Below are 21,544 nucleotides of genomic sequence, written 5' to 3' on the forward strand. Positions count from 1 at the left end.
CCAAAAATTAGGCATTAAACTGACAGAAAAGAACTTGTGATTATGTGGCTGGAGGTACATTAGGCGGTCACTGGATAAAATTTTTACTGTAGGCCACTGGAGTACAGGCCCCAAAAATTTGGCATTCACATGACATAAAAAGGCTTTTTATGCCGCTGTATATACATAAGACAAGGACAATTCTTTGTTCTGGGTGGTGGCGGATATGTGTTGGCTGACATGAGTAAATTTACACGTGGTCGTCACAGGTGTTAAATTCCTCCGAGATCCATGCATCATTTATTTTTAGAAATGTGAGGTAGTCCACACTGTCGTGAGCTAGGCGAGTATGCTTGCCGGTCACGATCCCCCCTGCTGTGCTGAACATCCTTTCGGACAGGACACTTGACGAGGGGCAAGCCAAGAGTTAAATGGCAAATTGTGCCAGCTCTGGCCACAGGTCAAGCCTGCTCACCCAGTAGTCCAGGGGTTCCTCGCTTCTCAGAGCGTCCACATCGGCCGTTAGCCCGATGTATTTGGACACCTGTCGGTCTAAGCGTTCCCTGAGGCTGGATCTGGAGGGCGGCTGTCGATGGGTTGGCTGCAAGAGTGATCTCTTATCCGAAGTGACCAACACATCTTCAAACCGCCCTTTTCTTGATTGGTACCCGCACCTGTTTCGCTGTGGGTGGAAATTCCTCTGCCAGCACTCGCAACACGAGAATGCAGCATCTCTCGCAGCAAGGCCTGGAAATGCTGCATTCTGACAGCCCTCTGTGATGCTGGTAACATGTCCGCCATTTTCTCTTTGTACCGGGGGTCTAAGTACGTTGCCACCCAGTATTGGTCCTTGCCCTTTATGCTTATTATACAGGGGTCCCTCTTCAAACACTGGAGCATGAAGGCCCCCATTTGCACTAAATTGGAAGCGGTGGAGCACCTTGGCTCCTGCTCATCACCCAGGAGAATGTTGTCCTCGGTCTCCTCCCCCCAGGCACGGACATCCCCGAAAAGTTTAAAGTCCCCCTCAAAGCCTGCTCTTCTTGCTCCTCCTCCTCCCCCCGCCACCATCCTCCTCTAACTCCTCTTCAGACTCCTGCTGACTTGTCTCAGATGGAGTAGCCCCCCCTGGGAATTCATTCAGCATTGGAACTTCCTCATCTTCCAATTCCTGCTCCTCGACAGCTTGATCAATGACACGACGCAATGCACGCTCCAGAAAGAAGGCGTAAGGTACGATGTCACTGATGGCACCCTGGCTGCGACTGACCAGTTTGGTGATCTCATCAAATGGCTGCAGAAGTCTGCATGCGTCGTGCATGAGCAGCCACTAGCACGGTGAAAAGAAACCAAGCTCCCCAGAAGCTGTCCTGCTGCAGAGTTCGTACAGGTAGCTGGAGCAGCCTATCAAGCATATACAAGGTGGAGTTCCAGCGCGTCGGGCTGTCACAAATCAGACATCTGACGGGCAAGTGGTGTCGCCGCTGAACGTCAGCAAGGTGATCAATAGCCGTGTAAGACGTCCTGGACCCCGGCGTATTTGGAAACGAATCACTGCACGACAAAGTTCAGGACGTGTGCCATGCATGGCACGTGTGTCATTTTGCCCAGCTTCAGCGCGCTCAGCAGATTGGCATCGTTGTTGCACACCACTTTACCAACTGTCAAATTGAGCTGGATTAGCCACTGATCGGCCTGTGACCGCAAAGCTGAAAGCAGTGCAGGACCGGTGTGGCTCTTGGCTTCCAGGCACAACAGCCGCAGCACAGCATGGCAATGTCTCACCTGGGATGTCGAATAGGTTCTGGGGAGCTTGGGGGGCGCAGCGGAAGAGGCGGTAGCAGTGGAAAAGGAGGAGTCAGCCTAGGAGGAGATGGAGGATGGAGTAGGTGTCACGGTGGGGAGTGGGGAAAACTCCCCACCGTATGATGAATGGGGGATAAGGAAAGCAACTAGGCCTGAACACAAGGATAAGGGAGCAGGTCACCTCATATTGCATCCCTATGCCTTGCCCTAACTCCTCACAGTATGAGCGGACCTGGATAGTAGGACGGTTCATACCCTGGATACCTGAAGCCCTGAGTCGCCCTGAGAATCCCTCACATAGGAGCTAAGGAGAGGCGCCCTGTTCTTCCAGAACACCGAAGAACAAGAGTCTCAAAAGGCCTGGAAGCAGGGAAAGGAAAAGACCATATGCAGCAACTGGATCGGCAGGTAAGAACACTGAAAAACACACTTACCTGACGCTGCCACCATGACTGGAACCCGTGGATACGTACTGGAGCCCTAACACCAAACAGGACGCCGTAACTCACACAGGTATCCAGCACACCAGACTCCGCCACGACCCTCATGCCGCAAGGTTCATGGCAGCCCCAGGCAGCGCTGCATACAGGCTAGTGGTTCACCCCTCCGGGAAACCAACCCCCTTCCAGAGGACACAACAAACAGGGGAAATGTCAAGCAACCATGCTGGAAGATATCACCAAACATACCAGACATGGAACACCAAGCTAGACATTACAACACACCAAATCATAACCCCACACCAAACATACAACACATGTAATGAAGGGAAGACATCGCTGGAGACCTCGATGTCCCACTAGCAGGCCCTCACTCTGGGAGATGAAACATGAAGACTAGGAGCATAACTTCAGCACACACCATGGCTAGAGTACCACTGACTCCTGGCATCTAGCCACAGGTAAGTTGAAGCACCTAGTGACCACACCCAACAAGGTGGTTAACCCCTCCAGCACCGGACAGAGGAGAAAACAACTTAAATGGGAAGGGCACACACCCGCACAAAAAGCTACACGTTGCCGCAGGCAACAACATGCAAGGCAACCATGTCACGGCACACACCACAAAGTCTGTGACACTGCATGCAATCCTTAGCGGTAACACCAAATCCACACGGGAGCCACGGGTTACATGCTTGACGGCCGTCAGAAGGTTCACCCAGTGGGCAGTTAAAGTTATCTACCTTCCCTGCCCGTGTTTGCTAGACCACGTACCTGTGGTCAGGTGTATCTTGGCACTGACACTGTGTGCCAGAGATATATTCACTTGCCGCTGAACGTGGCCATATAGCTCTGGGATGCCCTTCTGGGAGAAATATTTCCTTCCGGGGACCTTCCATTGTGGTGTGCCAATGGCGACAAATTTTCTAAAGGCCTCCGAGTCCACCAGTTTATATGACAGTAGTTGGCGGGCTAGCAGTTCCGACAAGCCAGCGGTCAGCCGTTGGGCAAGAGGGTTATCCGGCGTCATCAACTTTTTACGCTCGAACATTTATGTCACGGAAGCCTGCCGTCTGCCACATGAACGTAATGACTGCATGGTGGAAGGTGGAGCGTTGCTTCCACTGGGCTCGGTAATGGGAGGCCAGGTGCCTTCTTAAAGGGAACCTGTCACCAGTTTTATGGTGTCCTAACTAAGGGCAACATAAATAAGTCATTGATTCTCTTAGCACAATGCTGGGTCACTTTCTTTAATTGACCCAGTCAATCTGCCAACATCTTGTATTGAAAAGCTCCAGCTGATAATGATGAGTCATGAATATTCATGAGCTCCTGACTCTCCCCGCCCACCTGCTGCTGAGTGACAGTTTGTTTCCATAGGAATCAGCAGCAGGTGGGCAGGGCTATAGCTCTGAATTAAATATACGCTGGACTCAATGACATCACGCCGGACTCCAATCAGCTCATTAGCATGCAGCATGCGGCATCTTTGTGTGTATATTATGAGGTAACCATCTGTCACACCAGTAAGTGAATACATCTAAGGTACTTTTTAGTAGTTAATGATTGTATATAATTAGTTAGATTATAATCAAATATCCACATGACAGGTTCCCTTTAAGGCTATTGTCCCTTGGTGAGTGTTGGGCTTACTGCGACTTATGCGTTGACAGCACAGGCTGCAGATGGCAAGACTATTGTCAGCAGCTGACACGTTAAAAAAAAGCCTACACTGCGGAGCCATGTGCTGGCGTCCTGGGAGCGCCAGAAGTGACCGTGCATGGTGGATTGCTCGCTCCAGATACATTTGCAGTCTGCTTTTTGCCTACTGTGCCCTGCGAGCTCTGCCTTCTTATCCTCCTTCTCCTCTCGCTGCTCCGTCTCTCCTCTGAACTCCCCTCCTCTTCCTCTCTTGTGGGCACCCATGTGACGTCCATCAACACGTCATAATTTTCACCTTCACCACCACTGACATTTGAGATCTCGGAGTAGGCAGCAACAGCGGGGACCTCCCTCGTTGGGCTGATCTGAGTACTGTTGTCAGACCGCTGGGTGGCGGCAGCGTCTACATCCTCTTCCTCATTCGATGTCAAGAATGGCTACGCATCGGTAATGTCTGGGAATGGATGGGAAAATAATTCCTCTGACTTGAGTGGAGGGGCTATGGTGGTGTATTTGGGGGTGCACACAGCAGAGAGTGAGGAGGGTGCAGATACAGAGGATGAGGAAGGTGCAGAAGCGGAAGGCTGAGTGAGCCACTCAACCAACTCTGGTGCGCCCTTTGAAGTAATCGCACGCGCTTTCTCCAAGTTCCCACTTAGGCTCCGGCCTGGTGAACCTGCTCGATCCCTACCACCCCTGCGGAACGGCCTGCCTCTTCCTTTGCCTGTCATTTTCAAATTGACCCAGTGCTTAAGTCCGTAGAGAAGAGCAGTATTTGTGGAAGCAGGTATATTGCAGGCCTCAATCAATATTTGGTGGATGCAGGTATATCGAACCCCTTAATCAGTATTTTGTGGAAGCAGGTATATCGCACTCCTCAATCAATATTTGGTGGAAACAGGTATATCGAACCCCTTAATCAGTATTTTGTGGAAGCAGGTATATCGCAGGCCTCAATCAATATTTGGTGAAAACAGGTATATCGAACCCCTTTATCATTATTTTGTGGAAGCAGGTATTTCGCAGGCTTTAATCAATATTTTGTGGAATCAGGTATATCGAACCCCTTAATCAGTATTTTGTGGAAGCAGGTATATCGCAGCCCTCATCAGTATTTTGTGGAAGCTGGTATATCAAACCCCTTAATCAGTATTTTGTGGAAGCAGGTATATCGCAGGCCTCAATCAATATTTGGTGGAAACAGGTATATCAAACCATTTAATCATTATTTTGTGGAGCAGTTATATATCGCAGCCCTCAATCAGTAGTTCGTGGAAGCAGGTATATCAAACCCTTAATCAGTATTTTGTGGACGCAGGTATATTGCAGCCCTCAATCAGCCGCAGGTATATTGCAGCCCTCACCCTACACTGGCAAAACATGGCCAATTGTTCGCATGTTCGGCGAATAGCGAACGCGCAAAGTTCGCCGCGAAATGACCACCGGGCGAACCGCAAGGCCATTTCTAGTTATCCCACCATCAAGATGTCAGACTAAATTGGCTGATGAGAGAGTATTTTTCGCCCTATAAGACGCACCGGCCCATAAGACGCACCTAGGTTTTTGGGAGGAAAATAAGAAAAAAAATTTTTTTTAACCAAAAGTGTGCTTTTGGTGGGTTTGGAACTAATGGTGGTCTGTGGATAGCACATTACTGGGGATCTGTGGATGGCACTGTTATGGGGGGATCTGTGAAGGACACTGTTATGGGGGGATCTGGGGATGACGCACTGTTATGGGGGATCTGTGGATGACGCACTGTTATGGGGGATCTGTGGATGACGCCTGTTATGGGGGATCTGTGGATGACGCACTGTTATGGGGGGATCTGTGGATGACGCACTGTTATGGGGGGATCTGTGGCTGACACTGTTTACAGGGGTATCTGTGGCTGGCACTGTTACAGGGGGGATCTATGGCTGGCACTGTTACAGGGGGGATCTGTGACTGACACTGTTACAGGGGGGATCTGTGGATGGAACTGTTACAGGGGGGATCTGTGGATGGCACTGTTACAGGGGGGATCTGTGGGTGGCACTGTTACAGGGGGGATCTGTGGGTGGCACTGTTATGGGGGATCTGTGGGTGGCACTGTTATATATGTGCCATCCACAGACCCCCCCACCTAATAACAGTGCCATCCACAGACCCCCCAGCCCATAACAGTGCCATCCACAGACCCCCCACCTCTTAACAGTGCCATCCACAGATGTTCCCCATAAACCTGTCATCCACAGATCCCCCCCGCCGCTCCAGTGCTGCAGTATACAAATATAAAATATCTCATTCAATTAAAAGTGATTAAACATGCCCCCTCACTCCTATATATTACTGTACATCCTAACAGCTTGCTGTACAACCCAGGCAGGCAGGCCGGGTGGCCCGCGCGTCACTCACTGACGTCACTTGCCTGCGCCGCCTCTTCATTCATAAGTAGGCGGCGCAGGCACGCGACATCAGGGAGTTACGCTGCCCGCCCGCCCGGCCTGCCTGCATTTTTACAGAAGCTGTTAGGATGTATGGTAATATTAGGAGTGGGGGGGCATGTATAATCACTTTTAATTGAATGAGACATTTTATATTTGTATAGTGCAGCACTGCAGCGGCGGGGCCGACTACAGTGACTGCTTTGCCCCGCCGCAATTGCCGGCCCCCAGCTCCTCCTCCCAGTCCCTCCCCGCTCTCGCATACAGTTGCAGCCAGCGATGTAAAAATGTCAGCATTCGCCCCATAAGACGCAGGGGCATTTTCCCCCCATTTTTTTGGGGGGTGGGGAATGCGTCTTATGGGGCGAAAAATATGTATGTTTTTTTGTTAAAGAAAAAGGACTCTCTGGTCCTTATACACAATGACAAATAATTACCTGAAATTGACCAGTCATGCAAAAGACGTGCCGTTATAGCCGACAATGGTTTAAAATTTCCAGTGTGACTGATCACATTTTCAGCAGACAAAAGTCTACCATTGGCCATTGTGAACTATTGGTTTGCACTCATTTTTGACCTATTATATGCCAAACTGACCATTTCGTCCAACTTTAGTTTCATGTAGAATGCATTTGGAAAGTCTTAAGCCCTCTCACATTTTGTTCTCTTGCAGCCTTGTACTAAAATAAATAAAACATAATGCATAACGACAAAGTGAAAACAGAACGTTTGAAATCTATGGTAATTTATTGAAAAGTAGAAAAAAACTTGGCACTGATGTAAGCTAATTCAGACCCTTTACTCAGAGACTTGGTTGAGGCACCTTTGGCAGATATTACAGGCAGCCTCAAAATCTTCTTGGGTATGCATCCTACACGTCTTGAACACCTGGATTTGGTGATTTTCTCCCATTATCTCTGTAGATCCTTTCAATATATGATCCAGGTTGGATAGCTGCCGGACTGTCCGGTGGACAGCCATTTTCAGGTCTCTCCAGAGCATGTTCGAATGGATTCGGGTCAGGGCTCTGGCTGCCGCCCAGTCGTGGACATCATACATATGTCCCTAAGCTACTCCTGTGCAATGTATTGGCTTTCTGCTTTAGACCCGAGGAAACTGTCCTGTTGCGAAGGTGAACCTTCCAGCCCAACTACTGAGGTACAGACAGGCGTTTCTAGCGAATTTTGCCAACAGGGCGAACAATACAAAAGTGCGTTTAAGTCTCCACATATCTCAGTTTGTTTCCAGAAGCTCATGCGCACACATCTTCGCCAGAGGCGTGCAGCCCTCTCTGCCACATAAAAAGACATCAGAATTAATAAATGGCACAGGGTAGAGGAGGTCTGTTACCGATTTTGCATTAGGGACCAGGAAATTCAGCTTATACCTTTTGACTTTGGTTTGTTGTTTCTGCAGTCCACTCCGACCCTCTATAGCAAATAACCTCCTGATATAGTTGCCCCTTTTAACACTGCCACCCTGTAGTGTCCACCAATACTATAGCCCAGTGCTGCCCCCCATGTGCCTACATTAGTTTACATTAAAATAGCTGAGAACATGATAAAATAATAAAAGTAGTGAAACTTTTTTGATCCCACTGCTCACTTCTCAATCACTGGCTGCAGTGGTCTCATGTCTCAGTGGAGGGGGACATAGAAGTGCATAGACCAGCGAAGACACGGGAAGTAGTGGAAGGAGTGCGGCAGGGATCAGAGATGTATCACTACTTTTATTATCACATTCAAATCCGTTTTAGAAAATGAATTTTACATGGCTGGATAAACCCTTCTTAACACAGAGCCCACATGAGATCCCAAAATTAATGATGTAGACCTCCAGACCAGATCTCAAAATGTATCCAGATTCCAGATCAGCCCCCAAATTCATACAGACCCCAGATTAGACCCCAAGTCAGCCCCAAATCCATTCAGACCCCAGAACAACCCCCAAATTCATACAGATCAGCCCACAAATTTATACAGGCCTAAAATTTATTCAGACCCCTGTCTCCCCCTATAACCTCCTTAGTACATCAGACTAGAAAATATATATATATATATATATATATATATACAGCCAGGTCCATAAATATTGGGACATCAACACAATTCTAACATTTTTGGCTCTATACACCACCATAATGGATTTGAAATAAAATGAGCAAGATGTGCTTTAACTGCAGACTGTCAGCTTTAATTTTAGGGTATTTACATCCAAATCAGATGAACGGTGTAGGAATTACAACAGTTTGTATATGTGCCTCCCACTTTTTAAGGGACCAAAAGTAATGGGACATACTAATAATAATCTTAAATCAAACTTTGACTTTTTAATACTTGGTTGCAAATCCTTTGCAGTCAATTACAGTCTGAAGTCTGGAACGCATAGACATAACCAGACGCTGGGTTTCATCCCTGGTGATGCTCTGCCAGGCCTCTACTGCAACTGTCTTCAGTTCCTGCCTGTTCTTAGGGCATTTTCCCTTCAGTTTTGTCTTCAGTAAGTGAAATGCATGCTCAATCGGATTCAGGTCAGGTGATTGACTTGGCCATTTCATACCATTCCACTTCTTTCTCTTAAAAAACTCTTCGGTTGCTTTTGCAGTATGCTTTGGGTCATTGTCCATCTGCACTGTGAAGCGCCGTCCAATGAGTTCTGAAGCATTTGGCTGAATATACACTTCAGAATTCATCCTGCTGCTTTTGTCAGCAGTCACATCATCAATAAATACAAGAGAACCAGTTCCATTGGCAGCCATACATGCCCACGCCATGACACTACCACCACCATGCTTCACTGATGAGGTGGTATGCTTAGGATCATGAGCAGTTCCTTTCCTTCTCCATACTCTTCTCTTCCCATCACTCTGGTACAAGTTGATCTTGGTCTCATCTGTCCAAAGGATGTTGTTACAGAACTGTGAAGACTTTTTTAGATGTCGTTTGACAAACTCTAATCTGGCCCTTCCTGTTTTTGAGGCTCACCAATGGTTTACATCTTGTAGTGAACCCTTTTGTATTCACTCTGGTGAAGTCTTCTCTTGATTGTTGACTTTGACACACATACACCTACCTCCTGGAGAGTTTTCTTGATCTGGCCAACTGTTGTGAAGGGTGTTTTCTTCACCAGGAAAATAATTCTTTCGGTCATCCACCACAGTTGTTTTCCGTGGTCTTCTGGGTCTTTTGGTGTTGCTGAGTTCGCCAATGCGTTCCTTCTTTTTAAGAATGTTCCAAACAGTTGTTTTGGCCACACCTAATGTTTTTGCTATCTCTCTGATGGGTCTGTTTTGTTTTTTCAGCCTAATGATGGCTTGCTTCACTGATAGTGACAGCTCTTTGGATCTCATCTTGAGAGTTGACAGCGACAGATCCCAAATGCAAATATCACACTTGAAATGAACTCTGGGCTTTTTATCTGCTCATTGTAATTGGGATAATGAGGGAATAACACACACCTAGCCATGGAACGCCTGAGAAGCCAATTGTCCCATTACTTTTGGTCACTTAACAAGTGGGAGGCACATATGCAAACTGTTATAATTCCTACACCGTTCACCTGATTTGGATGTAAATACCCTCAAATTAAAGCTGACAGTCTGCAGTTAAAGCACATCTTGTTCGTTTCATTTCAAATCCATTGTGGTGTATAGAGCCAAAAATTTTTGAATTGTGTTGATGTCCTAATATTTTTGGACCTGACTGTATATATATATATATATATATAAATATATATATATATATATGGTGTTATACTCCCCTCTCTGCTTCTCCTCCAGACACCATCGCTCTTGGTTTAGCGCTGTGTCCTGGCACAGTGCTGCTTTATGTCCTGACATCACACAGTGCCAGGTCATAGTGTGCACCTATGTGCCAATACGTCCTGGAGCTGTGCTCTGCCAAGACATAGTGCTGCACTAGGGCCGCCATAAGTATCTCCCCTCAATACACTGAGCACCCCATCATCCACAGCTTCTCCTCTCAAACACTGAGCAGCCCCATCCTCCACAGCATCTCCCCTCATACACTGAACACCCACATCTTCCACAGCATCTCCCCTCATACACTGAGCACCCCCATCCTCCACAGCATCTCCCCTCATACACGGAGCACCCCCATCATCCACAGTATCTCCCCTCATACATACACTGAGCACCCCCATCCTCCACAGCATCTCCCCTCATACACTGAGCACCCCCATCATCCACAGCATCTCCCCTCTATACATACACTGAGCACCCCCTCCTTCCACAGCATCTCCTCTCATACACTGAGCACCCCCATCCTCCAAAGCATCTCCCCTCATACACTGAACACCCCCATCCTCCACAGCATCTCCCCTCATACACTGAAACACCCCCATCCTCCCACAGCCATCTCCCCTTATGCACTGAGCACCCCCCGCATCTCCCCTCATGTACTGAGCAACCCCCCAGCATCTCCTCTCATGTAATAAGCACCCCCCTGCATCTCCCACCATGTACTGAGCAACCCCCCCCCGCAGCCCCTTCACCCTCATGTCTCATGTACTGAGCACCCCCGCATCTCCCCTCATATACTGAGCACCCCCCCGCATCTCCCCTCATGTACGGAGCACCACACCAGCATCTCCCCTATGTACTGAGCACCCCCAGCCATCTCCCCTCATGTACTGAGCACCCCTCCGCATCTACTCCTCATGTACTGGAGCACCACACCAGCATCTCCCCTTATGCGCTGAGTGTAACATCCCAGAGTTATGTTACTAAACTCTTTTACCCCGCTACAACCTGTTAAGTGTATTGCACGGTCATCTAATGTGATTTTACATATTATCCTCACTAATGTGGCATTGAAATCCTTGTAACAAATATTTTGCTGTAATTTCCATGTAACACCAGCAGGTGGCAGAAATGTGTTTACCAGGGACTTAGAGCCAGTTATAGTATATTATAGTATAGTACATTCCAGTTTAGCTCCCCCTCTTTGAGACAGAGTGGGCTCGCCCACATCCTGCCCTCAAGGGTGGGGAAGGAAGTTAGAGTTAATGTGCCAGTGGTCACGGCTGAGGATGGGGGAAATCCTCAGCCGTGTGGAGCCCGGTGATGTTACGGCTGCTTGGCCATGAAGACAGGATTAGGGAGCAGGTCACCTCCTAAATGCATCCCTAACCTGACCCTGGCTCCTAGCTACATGAGCCAACCTTGATGGTAGGAGGGCCCATTGCTCCGGAACCTAAAAGTCCTGCTAGCCCTCAAGATGACCCTCACCTAGGAGCTGAGTAAGACAAGCCCACTCCTCCTAGACACGGAGGAGCAGGAGTCTCAACGGCCAAGCTGCAGGAAAAGGGGAGAAATAAACAGCTCTATGGAATATGGCAGGTGAACAAAGAGTTCCACCTACCTGCCACAGCCTTGCTGACTGGATCCCTGTGTTAGCAGGGTGCAGATCACAAACGCATCCCCACACAGGGACCCAGATCCATAGCTGCACAAAATCACATATAAAACATCACACGGACATCACACATAACTAGAGAATAACTTAATGGGACATTATGGTTATGACCACAGGGGTGGCTCTTACTGGCAGGTAATAAAGACATGAGGCTGCTCACAGCTAAGCATGGCTGAAGCAACCTGCAGGCCGCCAAAAAGCAGTGAGGCTTTATAGGCCAAGAAGCCACACCCCACAGTCGGACACACCCAGTGCACACACCACACTAGGAAGGAGATTAACCCTTCCAACACCAGGAAGGGAAAACACCACTTAAAGAAGACGTGCACACAATAACATAAAAAGGAAGTGCACACATACACACATTAACTCAAAACCGCATGCACAACGTATCGAGCTGCAATGGCACAGCTCAGCCTGCCTACGCTGCCACATACACACTGTTGCCAGCGGCAACCACAGGTGAGGCAAATACCCACAGCCCTCACCTGTGATTGAACACCCAAGAAACGCTGACAACCGCATGCGGTTCAGGAGTCACGGTCATAGCCATGGCCGTGACACTCCCACCCCTCAAAGCCCCCCCACCAAAAAAAAGACACGTGAGGGACTCACACAAGGGGATGAGAGAAGGGGACGTCCACTCTCAGGACATGGTTCCCAGAAAGTCGCTGTCAGCTGCATCCTCTCCCAGCACACAACACAGCCAGTCCGACGAGGCCTGCAGCCCGCACCAGCGACACGGAAATGGAACCACTGAGAGTGGACGAGGGGACTCTCCACTCACGTCCCCACTCCAGTCGCTGCCAGCAGACACTCCTAACCAGCACGCAGCCGGACCACTTACGGAGTGCTGCCAGCAGACGACCAGAGATGGGAACATGGAGAGGGACGAGGGATCCCCAACACGGACACGGAAGGTAAGGTGGTGGGGAATAAGCCACCAACCGTGCCGTTAACGGAGAACCCCCAGGAACGCTCTCCCTCCGGAGAACGCCACTCACCGCGCCGTCAGAGGCGAAACCCCCAGAACGCTCTCCCTCCGAAGAGCGCGCATGTAACCCTTCCGCAGAGGGCGGTACATGCTTCACCCTCTTTCGAGGGATGCATACTCCCACCCCTCAAAGCCCCTCCCAACAAAGGAAAGTTGGTGAGGCATAAGAAACAATGGGAGGGGGGGAGGGGAAAGACAAACAAAAAGGGGACACCAACACGGACAACGGTGAGCTGGGAATGGCGGGGAATGCCACTCACCGCGCCGTAAATGGTGAGCCCCATAACGCTCTCCCTCCGGAGAACGCGCATGCACCCCATCCGTAGAAAGCGGTGCATGCTTTACCCTCTTTCGAGGGAGCGCCACGTAAGAAGCGACTGTGGTCATACTGTCACGGCTGAGGATGGGGGAAATCCTCAGCCGTGTGGAGCCCGGTGATGTTACGGCTGCTTGGCCATGAAGACAGGATTAGGGAGCAGGTCACCTCCTAAATGCATCCCTAACCTGACCCTGGCTCCTAGCTACATGAGCCAACCTTGATGGTAGGAGGGCCCATGCTCCGGAACCTAAAAGTCCCTGCTAGCCCTCAAGATGACCCTCACCTAGGAGCTGAGTAAGACAAGCCCACTCCTCCTAGACACGGAGGAGCAGGAGTCTCAACGGCCAAGCTGCAGGAAAAGGGGAGAAATAAACAGCTCTATGGATATGGCAGGTGAACAAAGAGTTCCACCTACCTGCCACAGCCTTGCTGACTGGATCCCTGTGTTAGCAGGGTGCAGATCACAAACGCATCCCCACACAGGGACCCAGATCCATAGCTGCACAAAATCACATATAAAACATCACACGGACATCACACATAACTAGAAATAACTTAATGGGACATTATGGTTATGACCACAGGGGTGGCTCTTACTGGCAGGTAATAAAGACATGAGGCTGCTCTCAGCTAAGCATGGCTGAAGCAACCTGCAGGCCAGCAAAAGCAGTGAGGCTTTATAGGCCAAGAAGCCACACCCCACAGTCGGACACACCCAGTGCACACACACACACTAGGAAGGAGATTAACCCTTCCAACACCAGGGAAGGGAAAACACCACTTAAAGAAGACGTGCACACAATAACATAAAAAGGAAGTGCACACATACACACATAACTCAAAACCGCATGCACAACGTAGCGAGCTGCAATGGCACAGCTCAGCCTGCTACGCTGCCACATACACACTGTTGCCAGCGGCAACCACAGGTGAGGCAAATACCACAGCCCTCACCTGTGATTGAACACCAAAGAAAACCGCTGACAACCGCATGCGGTTCAGGAGTCACGGTCATAGCCATGGCCGTGACAGCCAGCCACCCCGGCTAGGGGAAGGCTGTGCAAGTAGGAGCTCCCAGATATAGGGATCCAAGCCAGCATCTTGTCTCGGCTGAGACAAAAGATCACCATTCCCAGTCTGAGCCTTTCAGCCTCAGCTGGTAGAAAGCAAGCAGCCACCTCCAGAACTCCAGGAAGAACCATACCCTGTGAGCACAACTGTGAGTAACGTCCAGAGACCAGGAGAAGCCAAATTCCTCCTCAGCTAGTCAGTCCCATACACAGCAGAAGATAGACAGAGCAGAAGATAGTAATTCCTGCCACATATTACAGAGCCACAAGCAGACGACTTATCCTGCAGAGAGCTCCAGGCACATGATAGAAGCAGAAGACAGATTCCTGCCATACATTGCCAATACCTGCTGGGACCAAAGACTATTGCTGTATCTCATATGGATGAAAGCTGCATCAAGTAAAGACCAGTTTGAATTATATTCCGTCTGGATCTCAATTATTGTTACCAAAACCCTCAATTACTCCTACTAGCAACACACTCATTTTATTGCAAGTGAGCCAGGATCCAGGAGTCCAGCTGTACCAAGGTAGGAGACACCGTTGACATCATTTCCATTATTACACAGAGACATTACACCACTCTGGCATTCCTAACCTGGTACGTGAGTTGCAACACCTTAAAGGGCCCTGAGACTGTACCCTGCGCACGCTGCAATTGGCGTCACGAACAAAAACTATAGACTGCTATACCCATATCCGGACCCACTGCATAATTTGGCGTCTGCGTAACTGTACCATTCCCCGGCTCTATTGCATTTTTGGCGTCACGAACAGGATCGAGCTGTGTGCCAACAGGATCGAGCTGTGTGCCAACAGGATACGAACTGAATTGTGTGCCAACAGAACCGGATCTAATTGTGTGCTTAACTGGATCAAATTGCATGTTTTACAGTACTGCAAGATCTGAGGATTGTGCAAAAATCCTGAAAATTGACTTTATTGCCTTGTTGCTGTGCCAGAAAGCGCTAAACGTGCGCACCAGCACTCAAAGGGTTAATTCGCCATATTCGCAAAATGGCGCTGCTTTTTCATGCCCAGAAGCGGGAAAACTCAGGAACGCCCTCTCAAGAGCGTGAAGATGCCGAATACGCCCCCCTAGAAGCGGGAAATCTAGAGCCTGCCTACCAAGAACTTTGCATTGTGAGCCAAGGGAGCGAAGTCTCCTCCCTCTGGGCTCCACCCTCACTTCCTGAAAGCACCCCGACAGTGGAGCCAAGGAAGATGGCGCTCCCTCCTCCAAAATGGGATCAGATGGCGATCCAGGGAGAGCTTGTATATGAGACCACCGTACCTGAGATCCGGGTCTCGCAGCTTATCAAGAGAGTGGGCCCCTGCACGTTTGGAGTGTCCTCAGACCCAGCGCCTGCCGCAATCAAGAAAGAGACAGCCGCCGCTAGCCCAGCTGAGAAGGCCGCTGTTACCACTCCTGCGGAAGAAGACGCGATACCAGTCCAGACCTCGGAGGCAGTGGATCCCTCCACCACTACTGCTGTCAGCCTTGAAGATGAGACATCCCCCAAGATGGCCGCCGACGCTGAGCCTGCTCCCGTGGAGGACGCCGCTGACACAGCCGCCCAGGCTTTGGACCAGCCTGCACCGCGGACAGAACCTGAAGCTCCAGATGACCACCAGGAGGCACCGGAACCGGCCGCCCGGCCACGACATCAGGTAGGAGCAGACGCGCTCCCTGAGGCCCAGGCCCGGTCCGTACCTGCCCCTGCACTGCTCCCTGAGGGTCCCGAAACTACTAACAGGCCTAGGCCTGCTCCGCCAAGGACACTTACTGGTGCGGCGGAGGCGGCCGGAGCTTCCACTCCGCCGCCCAGTGCCACTACTACCAAACCGGCATGTCTTAACCCCGAAGTCCCTTGCGAAATTACCGCCTATGCCCAGACGGCCTGGGAGTACAAATCCGCCGTAGAAGAGTGGGTGAAGCAGGTAGTAGACAACCCCCAGTCAGGAGACCCCAAATTGACCAGGCGCACTGGGACTGTGCTCTGGTTCTCAGTGGAGAGAGGAGTAGGGTTCCTACAAGATAGCCACTCTGGGTCAGAAATATTTGTGGGCCGCCGCTCTGTCAAGCGCCATTACCTACCACAGGCCCATCACAACCTGTACGCAGGGGATCAAGTGGAGTGCACCCCTATGCGCTCCGTCCAAGGCCCCTTTGCTGCCGGTGTGACCCTGCTGGCCAAACCGTTAACCCCTGCAGTCACCCCAGAGACCTGGCAGGAGGACTCAGGCTCTGCAGGGAAAGTAAGATCTTTACAAGAAACCCCAGACGGCAGGTTGAGGTTCAGAGAACAGCCCCAGCCAGAACCTGAACCTCTAATCCCTGACCTGGCCACACCACCAACACTACGTGTGGGCCAAATCAATAACTCTGTTCTCACCTTTAATCCCAGAGTGCAGCCATATGTTCTTCCTTGAAAGCTGCCCCAGGCACCTGCAAGTTGCCTTCCAGAACCCCTTCAGTCGGAGGTATTAACCGCCTCTACACCGGCTAGGGATCCCGGCTTGCATCATGTCACAGCTGCATTCTCCAGGCTGTCTGCACAGCCAACTCCAAAAGCCACCACTAGAGGGCAGTGCCGTACTACTACTGCTGCAACCATGAGCTACCAGAGGCAAGAGCGCCCCCTGATGCACTTCAGTAGCTCCAGCAGCGAGGAGGACATGGATGTCCTTCTCTAAATGCATCCTCCACTAAAATAAGGAACTATTTGGGAGTCGGACTATTCCTGACGGGCGAGGAACCGTTGACATTGTTTTAAAGTTTTTATTTTCAGGTTGCCCTATTTAGTCCTCACCCTGATGGTCATGGACAGTAAGGACTCCCCCCATCAGCTTTTAACCCCTCATGTCCAAGTTCATTGTTTTACCCCCTTTCTCAGGTTGCATGATAACCTTGTGGAACTATGGTTCTTAAATATGTGCTTTTATATAACATTATATACCTCCTTGGATTACAATTAACTTTTATCCCTGTGGATTACAATTGACCTTTTACCTGTTTCCAGAGGATTCAACGTCAAGCACTTCAAGTCAAAGGACTCAAGTTATTTTTGAGCCTACCCTTGCATTAATAAAATTGCACTATTTTTCTAAAAATGTTTACTGCAACGTTAAAAGCTTGCACTCAAACGTATACCTGAGCTCTTTGTGATTTCAATGTGATACTTTTGCACTAATTACCAGTTTCCAAGTTATGTAACGTTCAAGTATAACATGCCCATTGTGTGTATTCTTTTCCAGGTGCCGCAATGTGACCTTCCTGCACTATTTGTGACAATTGCACTTAACCAAAAATGTAGCAACTTACTCAGTATGCCTTATTTTACAGCTCATGTTCTCATGTTCTCTCCTCTCTTTATACGGACTGCCTTCATGCGGACGCTTAATACTAATGGCCTACACCTGGATTCATATATCCCCGGTACCCAGGGTAGGACCAAGTGGTAAGTCCTGGCAGCATCTCCCCTTATGTACTGAGCACCACACCAGCATCTCCTCTCATGTAATGAGCACCACATCAGCATCTCCCCTCATGTACTGAGCACCCCCTCAGCATCTCCCCTCATGTACTGAGCACCCAGCATCTCCCCTCATGTACTGAGCACCCCCCCTGCATATCCTCTCATGTACTGAGCACCCAGCATCTCCCCTCATGTACTGAGCACCCCCCCTTGCATCTCCTCTCATGTACTGAGCACCCCCCCCAGCATCTCCCCTCATGTACTGAGCCCCCCCCCCCCCCCCCCCCGTCTTATACACTGAACATCCCTCATGCACAGGCTCCAGCACATTTACATTATAGTTTGTACTCACTGTAAAGAAAGTTCCTCACAGGTCAGAGCTATGACTCCTCCCCAGATAAGCTCCTCCTCCTCCCTCATGCAGCTCCACACAGCCCTCAGTGCCTTGTCCTCTTCTCACACTGGCCCCGCCTCCTTGCCTGACACGCTCCCACAGGCCCTTCCTCCTCCCTCACACACACTGCACAGGCTGCTCTATCCCCAAAAATACTGCAGCCATAGAGAAGAGGGCCAGTGGTGAGTAAAGCTAGTGCTGGGAGCGCTGTACTCACTGTTCCTTCAGCCTCCTTTACTAATGAGCGCTTCCTGGCCCTGCTGCTGATCAGCTGTAAACACCAGTGACCAGCGCCCCCTTTTGCTTGTTGATGTGATGCGCCCCGTGCGGTGGCACCCCTCACCCGGCTCTAGAAACGGCCCTGTGTACAGAGCACTAAAGTTAGGCTTTCATTAAGAATATGTCTGTAGTTTGTTCCATTCAGCTTTCCCTTAACTGTGACCAATCATCCTGTCCTAGTCACTGAAAAACACCCCACATCATGATGCTGCCACCACCATGCTTCACTGTAGGGATGTTATTGGGCAGGTGATGAGCAGTGCCCAATCTCCTCCAGACATGACAATTAGAATTGAGGCCAAAAACTTCAATCTTGGTTTCATCCAGTGGCGGATCCAGAGCCACAAGACTACACAGTGTAGAGGTATACTGTATATTGTGTGGCACAGTGTAGGCTATATGTGTATAACAAACATATTACACATGAAAACTTACAATTACTTGGCTTGGCCCTTGGGGATCTCAGACACCACTTCAACACTTTGGCCGGGGGCTCGGCGGAGCTGATGTTGTGTTTTATCCTGATGAGAAATATTTCATAATAAGGATTTGGAGCAGAGGGATAGCAGAGCAGGGAGAGGCTCGTGCTGCTACTAGGGGGTCATACCATGGGGGAGTAATAAAGCCCACCATAATGCCCCCCCAGTAGAAATAATTCTCCTTATAATGTGACAGTGCAAACAATACCCCCTTGTAATGCCCCGAGTTGAGCTAATGTTCCCATAATGCCCCCATAATGTGCCAGTATAAAATACCCCTATATAGTGCAGCCAGTAAATGCCCCCATAGTCCTCCTCTCCCCCCTTCCTCCTAGTGCCCCCCAAAATGTACCAGTATAAAATGCCCCATATATAGTGCCCCAGTAGATGCCCTCAGTGTCCCCCATAATTTGCAAGTATAAAATACCCCTTCTTAGTGCCCCCCGTAGATGACCCCATAGTACTTCTCTCCCCCTTCCCCATAGTACCCACCATAATGTGTCCCAGTATAAAATGCTACTGTACAGAGCCCCCCATATAAAATACCCCTTCTTTGTGGCCTCAGTAGTGTGTCCCCAATAATGTGCCAGTAATAAGTGCCCCCAATAATGTGCCAGTAAAAAGTGCCCCCAATAATGTGCCAGTAAAATGTGCCACCATAGATGCCCTCCAATCATGTGCCAGTAACAAGAGCCCCCTATCATGTGCCGGTAATAAGAGCCCCCCCCATCATGTGCCAGTAACAATAGCCCCCCCAATCATGTGCTAGTAATAAAAGCACCCCCCATCATGTGCCAGTAATAAGAGCCCCCAATCTTGTGCCAGTAATAAGAGCCCCCCATCATGTGCCAGTAACAAGAGCCGTCCATCATATGCCAGCAACAAAAGCCCCCCAATCATGTGCCAGTAATAAAAGCAAGCCCCCATCATGTACCAGTAATAAGAGCCCCCCATCATGTGCCAGTAATAAGAGCCCCCCCATCATGTGCCAGTAACAAGAGCCCCCCCAATCATGTGCCAGTAATAAAAGAATCCCCCCATCATGTGCCAGTAATAAAAGCACCCCCCCATCATGTGCCAGTAATAAGAGCACCCCCATCATATGACAGTAATAAGAGTCACCCCATCATGTGCCAGTAACAGGAGCCCCCCCATCATGTGCCAGTAATAAGAGCACCCCCATCATATGACAGTAATAAGAGCCCCCCTATCATGTGCCAGTAACAGGAGCCCCCCCATCATGTGCCAGTAACAAGAGCCCCCCCAATCATATGCCAGTAATAAAAGCACCCCCCCATCATGTGCCAGTAATAAGAGCCCCCCCATCATGTGCCAGTAACAAGAGCCCCCCCCAATGTGCCAGTAAAAGTATTGTACATATAAAATAAAATAAAACACTTATACTTACCTCCATGTCAGCGATGCAGGCCTCTTCCGGCCTGTGTCCCGCGCTGTACGGCTCAGGTGGCGCGATGGTGTGATCGCGCCGCCCGCGCCGGCCTCTGATAGGCTGCCGGCATAGTGCCTGCACCTTATCAGAGGAAGGGTAGGGACACGCCTCTCCCTCCCCTGCCCCACCGCAGCACAGCCATCTGTATCGCTGTCCTGAGGACGGCGATATAGATGACTATGGAGATGAGCGCTTCCACAATGGAAGTGCTCATCTCCCTGTGCCCAGGACACAATGAAGCAATATGGACAATCGCAATACATTAGTAAGTGCCTTGTATTAACTTCCTCTACATAGTAAATGGTATTTGCTGATTTTGCTGAAGTGAGGCAACCCCTTTAAGAATTATGGAGGCCACTGTGCTCTTGGGAACTTTCAGTGCAGTGGACATTTTTTGTACCCACTTTCCTCCTCGTGGCTTTGTTTTTGCTCTAATATGCGTTGTCAGTTGTGAAACCTTACATAGACAGGGTTGTGCATTTTGAAATAATGTCCAATCAACTTAATTTATCACAGGTGGACTCCAATCAAGGAGTAGAAACATCTCAAAAATGATCACAAGGAGTGGGAGGCCCCCAGAGATATGATCATCATATTCAGAGTTTTGTTATTAGTTCTTATATATATTTAGAATGGACATCTGAGTTGTGTGTCTAGTCACATGTATTATTTTGTTGTTGTCCCCTGATGAACTGTGATTGAATACCACAGGGAAACATGTTGGGACTATATGAAGTTTAGATCTGCATTTACACAACCATATACTGAGACATAATCTGTTTAAGTCTATATTTCTGACTATTGACATCAGTTACTTTGAGCTTTGTCATAAAAAAACTGATGTGTTGTGACACGGATCCACGAGTACTGACACCTGTTTGGGATTTGGCGATGACTTGTATTCTTATGTCAGGGCATTCCTAGGGTATACCAGTGCGGTATGCCAGACCTTGCAGGGGAATTATGTGTGAGGTCACGGGGTGAGCAATAGGTGGGCCGAGGTAAATACAGTTCTGGTTACTCACGGTTAGGTCGTCCCTGGGCAGGCTCGCATAAGTGAAGAGGAGAACGGCACAAGGATTCTCTGGGGCACACTCTGGTGTAAGGGACACTGGCCAGATGGTGGTTTGAGGTGACCTTGGTGGTCTGTATTAATGTGTCAGTGGCAAGGTCCCTTGAAGTCGTGACGCCAGTACCTTTTGTATGGAGGTACAACCATTTACTGTAGTGTTAATAGAGGAACTTGAGTCTGAGGCGAGCAGGATGAAATTTAAGGTGGAACTTTACTGAAGATGACTTCTATTAACAATACATCCATAGGCATTAAACAGT

This window comes from Bufo bufo, chromosome 5 (assembly GCF_905171765.1).
Source record: "Bufo bufo chromosome 5, aBufBuf1.1, whole genome shotgun sequence".
NCBI classification, from domain to species: Eukaryota; Metazoa; Chordata; class Amphibia; order Anura; family Bufonidae; genus Bufo; species Bufo bufo.